We start from the raw sequence: 12,376 nt of genomic DNA, 5'->3' as shown, positions 1-12,376 counted from the left end.
TCTGTGGGTTGAACATTTCTCTAGATTCAGTGCCTTGGAACTACTCCATGTTCACCAATGTAGCTACTTGTCCATAGCCAGCAGGGCCCAAGCACTGCACACACAGAACTGCACCGCCTTCTTACAGAATCAGATGCACTTAGCTAAAAACATGTTCTTCACTTACTCAATTGTACCAGCTTGTGTGAGTACATGCCTTCAGCTTTATTTGTCCTGAATGATAACAGGTTCTAAGCCATTCTCTCCGCTTCCTTGCTGGGTCTCTTTGTGACAAAGAGCAGGCTCTGGTATGTGACAGCTGGTGAAGGTTATGGGTTGTGGATGCAGTCATAGAAAGAACAAAGATAACTGGCCCCTGGAGGCATTAGACAGAGATCCTCGGCCTCATTAATTCCCTGTCTTAGAATGAGCATCTGCCATGATTTCTATCAGTAACAAATTGTAATGGTAAAGTATTCCCTCAGGCCACCAGCTGATTGAGTTCCGTAACTGTCTCGAATATTGCTGTGTTCTGCCCTTAAATGAATACTAAAGGCTTCTGGCCATTCACTTATTGAGTCCACAAACATTGATGGAACAACAACTATGTTCTAAGCACCATGTCAGGCTGAACCTAAGCAGACTCGATTCTCCACCAAAGTTAAACACTACAAACATAATACGGGATCAGAAAAGAAAGTCCTGGTCTTTTGTTTAGTAACTTCTAACAGAATCCACCAGATCACAAAATACAGCATTACTACTGACAAACTCCATTTTTTCAATCTCAGAAAAATCAAGCCTGGTTATATATCCTATGTATCTCATGCATCATACAGTGATCATTGAATTAAACAAGAACCTTAGTGACTTGTGTATTGATACAGTAGCTTCAAAAGAGGTGAAGGCAAGAGAAAGAAAATTAGTTGGTAAGAATTCAGCTTTTAGTAAATTTTTAAAATATCATTGTGTTGTCTTTTATAGAACTAAGCCAAATTTGTTAGAGATTTCCGTTTAAATTTTTTCGTTTCGCCTTGGTCATCAATCTCCCTTAGCCCCAACTTTTGGTTTGTGGTAGATTGCACAGTGATGGGAATGATCGACCAACACACCCCAGGGATCCTAGTTTCTGCCCATTTAAAAGAATCAGCAGCAGCCAGTGCACAAAGCCACTTGGCATACACACAACTGCCACCTTCTGTGTGCCTATTCTCTGCATCCCCTGTCTTCCCTTGCAGCCTCCCTGCCATATGGAATAGTAGTTAACCAGCAGGAAGGGGCACCATCCTGTGAGCTCCTCTGTGCAAAATGCCTGAATTTAGAAGAAGTGTCTATTCTTCTGCAGTTGTCAAGCCCAACCCAAGTTGTTCATCTTGTGGGGGGAATAGGGGTAGGGAGGGAATAAGGGAGAAGGGAAGGAAAGAGGAGGGAGAAGGGAGTCTGGAGACGTTGTCCAGGACAGAGGAGAAAGCTTTTGAAGAGTTAACCTGCAATTCTTTTTGAAACAGCAAAGTGATTTTCAAAATTTATCTTTCCCTATCACTTCAATGAAAAGGACACTGTGGGGCCTGGCGCGATAGCCTAGTGGCTTAAGTCCTCACCTTGCACATGCCAGGATCCCATATTGGTGCCAGTTCGTGTCCTGGCAGTCCTGCTTCCCATCCAGCTCCCTGCGTATGGCCTGGGAAAGCAGTGGAGGATGGTCCAAAGCCTTGGGGCCCTGCACCTATGTGCGAGACCTGGAAGAGATCCTGGCTCCTGGCTTTGGATCAGCTCAGTTCCAGCTGTTGCAGCCACTTGCGGAGTGAGTCAGCAGATGGAAGATCTTTCTCTGTCTATATGACTTTCCAATAAAAATAACAAATATTTTAAAAATTTGTTTAAAAAGGACACTGCCTCCATCTGCTTGAGTAAGGCTTCATCAATGCACTTGAAGTCTCAGTCTTCCATGTAGCACTTCCAAGTTTACCAGCGCCATGTCAAGTGACAGGAAGGAATGTTGACATAATTATGGATCTCCAGTCATGTTGGAAAGAGACATTTGTGGTTCTTTTCCAATTAATCTGTCTTTTAGTTCAACAGACAATAATTTCCACTCCTTTGATTCCCCTCTGTATAGACAGTATGAGACCTCTGGTCTGCCTGGTTGATGGGAGGTCACTCCTGCACTTTATGCTCAAATTCCACTTTCCTATTCCTCAGAGAAAGTGTGAAGGTCAAGAGATGTAACCACAGCATCCAGATGCAATCCCAGGTTGTCCAAGAATATTTTGGATTATCCAGTTGTAACTTTCTCTAGATTGCTCTTACAGCTTAAACTTCATGAACATTGAATCCTACCAATGCTCTCCCATGAATGTAATCCATAGCATCTTCATAGGGAGGTAATGGGACATTATTCAGGAGGCAAAACTTCCAGGAAACTGACCAACGTTCATTGCATCTTGAAGAACAGATTGTTACTGATTTGGCTCTCTTGACATCTAGGTCTGAATCAGTAGTTTAATCTGTAGTTTTTGTTTCTGGAAGTCCCAGAATCAAGAGGAATCCCAATTCATATTTTGGTATGCCATGGTTCAGATATTATACTATGTCAGAACCATGCTAGGTACTGGGTTATTTGGGTTTCCCAGATGATATGATCACCACAACATCTAGGGAGCATTAAAAATGTTACAAGATTCTTTTCTGCCTTGGGCATAATGCCTGGCATTTATCTAAGATATGTACTCATCTGTGGACCTTTCTGTAATATATTTTTCCATAGATCCACTCAGTCCTTGGTTCATTCATTTGTTCACAATTTTCATATAGTATCAAAACTTAGAACCAGATACTATTCTAGGATCTGAGTTGATTCCTCTGGCAACATCTGCATTACATCTTTAAATTCATAGGCATTTCATCAATATCAGTCTCTATAGATGGATAGAGATGGTCATATCTAAAGACCTCAGCTTGTGTGGAAGGAGCCAGCAACTGCCATTCTGCAATGATGCTATTATGTTATCTGTTGTCATATGTGGTAAAGGGAAAAGCTATCTTTCTCTGAGTGGATATACAGTTTTATTGACAAGGGCTTGGCTATGTACCACAGAAAATGATCAGGTTTGATGGCTAAGTCCAGGCATGCAGAGCCACTGGCTTGTGGACAAGATACCATGGACAAGACAGTCCCGCTAAATACTTTCAGCTTCCCATGACCCCAAACACAGATGTGCTTGCCCTAGCGCTGAGGCATGCAGTAGGGAGCTGTAACGAAGGCAGCAGGTGGCTTATTGCACTGATTGCATTTGCAAACATGCCTGGAAAATACAGAGCTTGAGGCTGATAGGGAATGATAATTAAATTTATTATCATTGTGGGGACAATTAAGAATCATGAGAAATGCTGGTTTAAAAAGAGATGCTGGAATCACACTGACCTAGGTTCCAGCTCTTACTACACCCCCTGCATAAATTTCTCAGTGGTTCAGAGTCTATTCTCCTGAGTACCATGAAGGTTATGGCATCTGTGCCCTAGTGTGTTCTGAGCATTATGGAAGGCAATACAGATGAAATGCCTATTTTAGCACTAAAACAGAACAGGGGTTCAGTAGTGTCACATATCTGCCTGTTCTCACACAACATAGCAAAATTCTGTGCCTTCATGTATGACTGGGAAGTAATAGAGCATATCCAGATTTAAGTTCCATACTTCATAGTAACCTTAAAGCACTTCAAAAATTACATGGAGAATGTAATGGAATTAAAAAATGTTTATTGGGTTTGGCATATGGCACAATGAGTAACATACCCACAAGGGCATCTTCAATCCATATTTGAGCACCTGGATTCCATCTCTGATTTCTGATCAGAGCTTCCTGCTAATGTGTACCCGGGGAGGTAGCAGGTCTCAGTAGTTGCATCTCTGCCACCCACATGGGATGCCTGTGTTGGGTTTCTGCATTCTGGCTTTGACCTGGCTCATTCTTGGCTGCTGCAGATATTTGGGGAGATAATCAGTGAATGGGAAATGTCTACTTTTGTAATATTAATATTTGCTTTCAGAAGAAAGTAGCATATAGGTACATATATATGGTACCTACACATGGAGGGAATGCAACAAAACATTTAAAATTCTTAAATCTTAAGAATAAAATATATTTGTAATAAAAAATATTTTGGTGCAAAAAATTTTGAAAACCTTGTAGTTTTCTCATAATATGCATTTTGCACAAACTTTTTGGAGGTGTTTCACGTGAAAGCCGCCACAACTATTTGATTTAGTCATTCATACTATTAGCTATATCTCATGTGAAGGCAGTATCTCAAGGACAACTGACATCAAGTTCCCTATTATTCCATTGTCATTTAATCTCAGATCTGTAAGATTTTTAGATGAAGCTTTGAGTGGATTGCTTACCAAGAATACTTGAAAAAAAATATTTTTTACACTTTCTGTGTATGCCCAATTTGCTTCTAAAAGGCAGAATTCCAATCTCACAGCCAGAAAATGTGGTGTTGAGGGTGGCAATAATAATGCTGTGACTGTATTCCTCAAACCATAAATTGACATGTGGTCTGACAACCATGAAGTGTACTTCTGGAGACAGTGGAATAAAATATTTGAAATCAGAACTGGAAAATTTGGGCCATATGAAGTCTATAAATAGTGGGCAGAGACTGGATTGATTCCAGTAGAGACTCAATTCTGACCGAATAAGAACCACATAATCAGCCAGCCCCCATTTGTCATACGTATAAATACTGGTATGTACGAGAGGCAGTTTGAACCAGCATGCCACACAAGCCTTGCCTGTGCCAGGGATCTGCTTGGCACACACACTTCTTGTTCCCAGGACTCCAGGCAGCACTATGAAGGATAAGGGTGCATTTGTCAAGTGGACACTACAGCTCAGAAATAAAGCACACTGCCATCAATGGCTGAACACAACTAGCCAGGGCAGTCCATTCACTGACAGAAGTCTTGCATTCTTGTTGGCAATCCCTCCACCAGCAGCAAGGTAAGAGGAATTCACACAGGACATTCTGTGATGTCTGCATGTTTTTTTTTTTCCAGTGAGAGAATCCTCTTTCTGCTAAGAAACATTGGTAAGTTATTCTTCCTACTGAGGCTGACAAAGCAATCCTGCGCTTAGAGTCAGATGGAGATGGGCTGGAGTAGAGAAGACAGGCATCTCAGGGGATTTTTAATCCTCTTGATTTGAAGGAGAAAAGCGGGAGACAAACAGATGACAGTGGCTGAGACTTTCCATCCCCTGGTTCACTCCCCAAATGTCCACACAAGCTGGAGCTAGTCCAGGCCAAAGCTAGGAGCCAGGAAGCAGGAACTCCATCTGGGTCTGCCAAATGAGAGAAGGGGCACCTGCTGCCTCACAAGGTGCACAAGTTTATTTTTATTGGAAAGGCAGATTTACAGAGAGAAGGAGAGACAGAAAGAAAGATCTTCCATCTGTTCACTCCCCAAATTGCTGCAACAGCTGGAGCAAAGTCAATTTGAAGCCAGGAGCTTTTTCTGGGTCTCCCACATGGGTTTAGGGTCCCGAGGCTTTGGGTCATCCTCCATTACATTCCCAGGCCTTAAAAAGAGAACTGAATCAAGAGTGGAGCAGCTAGAATATGAACTAGTTCCTATATGGAATGCTGGTACTTGTAGGTGGATTAGCCTGTCGAGCCATCAAGCTGACTCTGCTACGGTACACATTAGTAAGAAATTCTAATTGGAAATAAAGCTGTGATTCAAGCCCAGAAACGTTGCCATGGAATGTGGCTGTCCCAGGTGGAGTCATGAGTGATGCCAAATAGCCATCCGATTGTGCCTCTTGCTGACTGTCACATTAGTGTTAGGAATAAAGTGTGACATCTAATATATTAAGGATCCTGATATCGAAGCTGACAGCTTCCATCCTAAATATCAGTGAAACAGAAGTGTGAGCACTACAAATTGATCAGTGTAATGACAAAATAGTGTATTTCGTGTGACCTATCTGTGGCTGGCATGTAAGCCACTCGCTGCACAGAGCCCTGACCACATCTCCTCTGTATCTCAACTATCTTTTTTGGTACCTCAGCTTTTACAGGGAAGGGCACAGAAGCTCAGAGTCACCTAAGTTTCCTGCCTATACAACTTTCCATGGTAGCGCCCAAAATAAAAAATCAAATCTTTTGAGCATTAGGACTTGAAATTTAACACTCATGGCAAGAAGACACCTATTTGAAGTTCCAGATTGGAGAATAGTCTCCCAGCCTGATGGTTCCTTACAGCATAAGCTATAATGTCACCAAGGAACATTTTTGGAAATACAAATGCTTGGGTCCTATCCTGGAATTTGATTCTCTAACCCACACTGGTGATTTTCATCTATCCTCTCAGTAAGGACTTTTGACAAACCCAGCTGAGTTGGTCGAATTGCTATTTACCTAGTGAGAAGGGATTACAATTTAATATCTGATATAAATGTGCAGCACTCACTATTTGCACCATAAAAAATTTACCTCAGATGAATACACTCTAAAGGCTGCACAGCTCTATTTCCTTGTTGGTGGTGAAGACATTCTCTAAAAAACATTGAGATTTCCATAGAATGCCAAGATCTCTTTAGGTTTAATACTAGGGGGGAGTCTACTCTGAGTAACACATTCCTGACTATTGTAATAAGCCCAAGTCAGATGAAACCAAACCAGGACCAAGAATTCTCTCACAAAATGCTTCCAGGATGGCCACGTTCTGGAAGATCAGAGAAGGGAGGTGGCAGCAGCAAGTGGTATAGGTGTGGGTATGTAAGCCGCATGCAAAAGCATGCAAACACAACTCAGATACCTTTTGGCAAATGATGAATGTCTTTAAACATGTAGCTCAGATCTGTGGACTGGGAGAGCAGGAATTTTTTTTTAAGTAGCCCTTACAAATTTTATAAAGAGATTTAAGAAGTATGAAGAAAATGGAGTTTTTCAAAATATTCATTTTAAATGTTTTGGTACAGAGATGAGTACTTAAAAAATTGGGTCCAAATATCCAAGTCCATTTTTTTGTGTTGCCCAAGCCTCTGAGGCTATCTTTGTTGTTGTTGTTGTTGTTATAAACATGAACTAGAAGGATAGATTGAGACAGGTGACATGGTCTGGGAGTATGTTACAGGGAAAGACGTTGGGTCAAGGGCAGCTGACATTCATGACCAGTCTCTGCAACTCAGTGATTCAGATAAAAGATTTGACTTCAATGCACTGTTTTCTCCAACTGAAAATACAGAGGGGAGGAAGGAGGTGTATTGGTAGATGACAGACACCATATTTGGACTACACTTACTCTAATTGCAAACGACCCACAGTTATGTACATTCTGTTTCATGTGCTTTATAAGAGTCAGATGTGGAATCCCTTGCAGTTGTGGTTGTTTTAAATCTCTAGACACTTTAAGGTAAAACTAAAAAGAAACTAAAGAAATAGACCTTAAGAATCAGATGATTTGAATATTTCCCTACTAATTTGTCATATAGCGAAATGGAATACAGACTAGCATCAATAGAATGCTTTCAAATGAATCATAATCACATGCATGTGTAAAACCATCAGTGAAGTCTAGATGCACAATTAAATGCTTAATTATGCTTCAGAAGTCCCTACATTCTTTACTCTCTGACTACACCCTCAGGAAAACACACAGTAGCCTGTGTCTTGAGTATGGGTTCTTTAAAGTGTTTAAATGCCATGAAAGTGTAATTGTGTGCCCAATTAGGGGTGCAATTGCCAGGTCAAAGCATGAAATCAGCCTTATGCCCTGCCATGCTGGTTAAATCTCTGGGTCCTACTTCCCAATCCAATGGGGCATATCGATGTGCTTCCTTTGCCATCCTGAGCTCTGAAAGTAGTATGCAATGCTTGATGTTCTGCTAGCCTTAGAGATGGTAAGAGGCAGACAGAGACAAACCAATGGTTTTTGCACTACTTCATTGAAGGACTTTCATTTATTCCTAGGTAATTAACCAGCTGAATGAATATCATCTCCAGATAGTATACTGCTGTTATTGAGATAGGTGGGATGACATATGAGAAAACAAGGATGGAAAGTTTCTTTTGATTCTCTGTCTCAATACAAATTCTGGTCCAGTGCTGTATCAGTCTTTTGAAGAGGCACTGAGGACCACCAAAATGGACTCACTACTAGAAACACTTCTGAAAAGATCATGCTTATGACCAGTGCCATGACACAGCAAGTTAAGCTACTGCCTGCAGTGTTGGCATTCTATAGGGTGCTGGCTTGAGTTTCAACTGCACCACTCCCAATGCATCTCTCTGCTAATGTGCCTGTGGAAGCAGCAGATGGTTCGAGTGCTTGAGCTCCATACACAACACATACATGTGAGAGACCCAGAAGAAAATCAGGTCTTTGGGCTTCAGCCAGGCATAGCGCCTGCCATTGGGACCATTTGGGGAGTGAACAAGTGGATGGAAGATCTCTTTCTTTGCCTTTCCTGGTGTAACTCTTTCAAATAAATAAATCTTTATAAATTCATTTCATAAAGATTCATAAATTTTTCTATGTATAAGTCAGATAAATCTCTTTCATTCAAAGGAATTATATTGCTCACTAAATTCTCTAGCTGCCAATTCAGGTTGTGGGCATTGAGGAGATGGGCTGAATGAGAAAGAACAATTCTAGAATTAAATAGCTCTACTCCACAGAACAGTCGAAGAGAGCAGGTTCCAGTGTCGTGTAAAAGGGATGTCTAGACATGCAGGGGGATCTGCACCCAAAGTCATGGGAAGAAGGCAGGGAGAGTAAAGGGAGTAAGAGCAGGCGTGTTCTCAAGCAACACATACCAGCCAAGAGAGTGGTCCCTAGGAGGCAGAACTTCAAGTTTTAGGGCATCACTGGGAAAACAGGACTGGGACCCAAGAGGAAGAGATGAACACCAAGAATCAATGTTTTGTTTTGTTTTGTTTTGTTTTCAATGCAGCGCAAAAGACAGACAACTTAGTGATAGATCACAAATTCAGACCTCAATACATACTATAACATACTGGTCATCAAAAACAGTCTAGTACTGCACAGAAACAAAGAAGATCGATAGAACGGAATGGATACCCCACATGTACAGCCAACTAATCTACAAATTAAAGACACCAAGTCTGGTCAAATGTTGTTGCAATAATTGGATAGTAGCCTGCAGAAGTAAGAACAAGACTGCCACCTGTCACCTTATACAAAAATCAGCTCTAAATGGATCAAGAACCTAGAGGTGCACCCAGAAACCATCCAACTATTACAAGCAAACAAACATTCTGCAAGATATGGGCAATGGGAAAGACTTCTTAGCGGAAAAAAAACACAGGCAATCAAAGCAAACAAATGGGACTGCATCATACTAAGAAGCTTCTGTACAACAAAGGAAATGATCAGCAAACTGAAGAAACAACCAAGAGAATTGGAGAAAATCTTTGCACACTACACAACCAATAGGGGACTAATATCCAGGATTTACAGGCAGCTTCAGAAATTCAATCACAGCAAAATAACCTTGTGAAGAAATGGGTGAAGAAAATGAACATAGTTTTTGAAAAAAACAAATTCGAATAGCTAGTAGATATATGAAAAATACTCAGGCTCCCTAGCTATCAAGGAAATACAAATAAGAAACACATTGAGGTCCCACTTAACTTCAGTGAGATTTACATTCAGAATCTACTAACACTTGATGACATGGATATGGGGAGAAATTTACCTTCCTTCACTGTTGGTGGGATCATAGGCTAGTAAAACCATTATGAAACCAATGTGGAGAGCACTAAAACAACTGAAAATGTATCTGCCATATGACCCAGCTATTACAGTTTGGGAAATATATCCAAAGGAAATGAAAACTGTGTATAAAAAAGTGACCTGTAATCCCATATGTACAGGAGCACAATTTACAATAACAAAGATGTGGAAACAACTGAGATGCCTGTTGAAAAGGAATGGAAACAGTGGTACATCTACTCTATGGAATGCTACTCAGCCGTTAAAAAGATTTAAATTCTACCTTTTGCAACAAAGTGGTCACAACTAGAGACCATTGTGCTCAATAAAATAAGTAAATTTCAAAAGGACAAGTGGCATATATTCTCACTAATGTTAACCTTTATGCAAAATACAAGATCAACAGATAAACATTTATATATATATTCATCTAGAGAACTGAATAATAATAGAGGCTAGCATGCCGAGAAGCGAGGATATATTACTGAATATATCTCTACCACCAAATGAATGATGAGCTTCCAATTAAACTGTTAAATATAGCTTGAAAATAGGATGTTGGACTTTCTACCATTGTTTATACCCACAATATCAGTATACACTGAAATATGAGAATGTTGAAGGGCTATATTATTATTATTATATTATATTAATCTAAGTGAAATTAGTGGGTAAGGCGAGGGGAGGAAATATGGGAAGGAAAATTCCTGAGCCTATGGAACTGTATCATAAAAAAATGAAATTTTAAAAAGTATGAGGAAAGGATTTTGTCATGAAATGTAAGACAAGAGCTTGGGTAGAGGGAACTTTCACCGAATTTTTGCAGTTTATCTCCTATGGATCAAGTGTTGCATTTGTTAGTTTTGACAATGTAAGAATATATACTTGATGTAAGTAATGGTCAGGAAGAGATGTGAAGAAGGGCTTGGGCTACTAAAAACATTCTTATGGACTCAGGGCGTCTTTTGGTTCCCTGGCAGATTCCAATATTTGGGATGACATGTGAGTGGAACCCAAGAGCTGGTAGAACAGGGCTGTAGCAGGCAAGTCAGGACCCTGACGTTTTGCAAGTTTATTTCTCTTCTCTCTTGTTTATCTAGGCGGCTGTATCTCTGCAGCCCTAGTGCTATCTTAAAAACAAGTTTGGAACACGCCTTGCCTCCTTCGTAATTGGCTTCAGAGAGAGTTTCAGTTGTTGATAATTTGTGCTTCATGACGAAAGAGAGCTTGGCCATTTTCTGGCAAGTTTACACCCATCCCACCCACTATCAGGCGGGTGTACAGCTCTCTGGGCCTGGTGCCACAAGCTCCAATCCCATTTCTCCCAGAAGACAAGTGTGACTTTGATGAGTACATCATGAGCAAAACACTTGAAGCAGTGACAGGCCATCCCAACTTTTAAAGAGAAATGTTTCAAACATAAAGGTGTCTTTTCTGAAATTCTATGCAATCATTTGGTATATATTCTTCTCATCAAAATATGTAATCTTTCAATATAGTATAGGTTCAGTACCCCTATAGAAACACCTAGGACCAAAACTTTCAGATAATGAAGCTTTCAGTTTTTGGAATGCTGCACTGATTTTACCAGTTGAGCATCTCTACTCTAAAATCTCAAAATGGAATGTCATGTCAGTGCTCAGATAATTTGGAATTTGGATCATCTCAGATTTCATATTTTCACATTAGGAAAGCAGTCACTTAAGAATTCATTCATTCTCAAGTGTCCCAGGCTATCAATAATTGATCAATTATTACAATTGATTATAATTTTAATTCATTAGTATCAATTATTATGTTACAATTATAATTGATTGTAGTGATTATAATTAATTAATAATATCAATTCCTGTTCTTACACTGAAGATCTTTCAGAAATTGAATTCAGCTGAAGTTTCCAGTTAGATCTCTCTGATCCATATCCTTTGTTTTGGTGAAAACACTTAGATTTCCAGAAATGTCTAGCTCCTTCCTTGTCTGGGCCTTTTATTCTAACCCTATCCAAGTGCTTTTTTCCCACTGGAATTCCACCCACCTTTCTATTGCTCCAAATGCTACAATTAAACACTTGCCACTAATCCTTCCTTAAAGGCACACCTATTCTACTCATAAACCAGCTAGAAGAGACTTCTCCATCCTCTGATTGACCTCTTATGGTGTGTGCCAAGAACAGGTAAGTTTGAAGCTTGGAACAACCCTGTACTTCTTCACTTACTACTTCAACTCTAGAACACTGTATCCCTGCCACCTAGTGTTGTAAGACTCCAGTGCTGTCACAAATAAAGTAGTGTGAGCTCAGCACAGCCCTCCAAAGAAAATGTCCAAATCTCTATCCCTGTTGTTCCTAATATGATTTATGTCCATCCAGGCTTCTATCTACATCGTGCACAGTGCTGTACAGTAGTGCAGGATGACTGGATAATGAATACGATGGCGCCTCCAATGTAATTTCTAAATCCATTAGACTACAACCAATACCAAAGCTCCATGTAATGTGACAATGGAATTGCAGTTAAAAGTTTAATAAGGCAGATACATGTGTTTCTGGCTTGTTGTTTTGTCTATTTAACTCAGATGAGCAGTGTCCAGAGTCCATAAAGCCACAACCACAGAAACAGCAGAGAAAACTGCCCAAAATACACCTCTCACTCCCTAC

General features: G+C 40.3%; 1 long non-coding RNA gene across 4 annotated transcripts in view; it reads right to left on the bottom strand.

The window, feature by feature from the left end:
- LOC131481149 (uncharacterized) overlaps positions 1 to 12,376 on the bottom strand; it is a 152,891-nt gene that overhangs the window by 46,027 nt on the left and 94,488 nt on the right. Inside the window, exon 1 of one of the 4 annotated variants that reach the window (XR_009246095.1) lies at positions 11,580 to 11,709. The exons of 2 other annotated variants lie outside the window; for them this stretch is intronic. This is a non-coding gene — a long non-coding RNA (uncharacterized LOC131481149). Of the gene's footprint in view, positions 1 to 8,801; positions 8,867 to 11,579; positions 11,710 to 12,376 lie in introns of those variants that run through there. One more of the 4 variants, XR_009246096.1, reaches the window with a different exon arrangement.

This window comes from Ochotona princeps, chromosome 9 (assembly GCF_030435755.1).
Source record: "Ochotona princeps isolate mOchPri1 chromosome 9, mOchPri1.hap1, whole genome shotgun sequence".
In the NCBI taxonomy this organism is placed as follows: domain Eukaryota; kingdom Metazoa; phylum Chordata; class Mammalia; order Lagomorpha; family Ochotonidae; genus Ochotona; species Ochotona princeps.
This window is presented reverse-complemented; position numbering and strand designations above follow the sequence as displayed.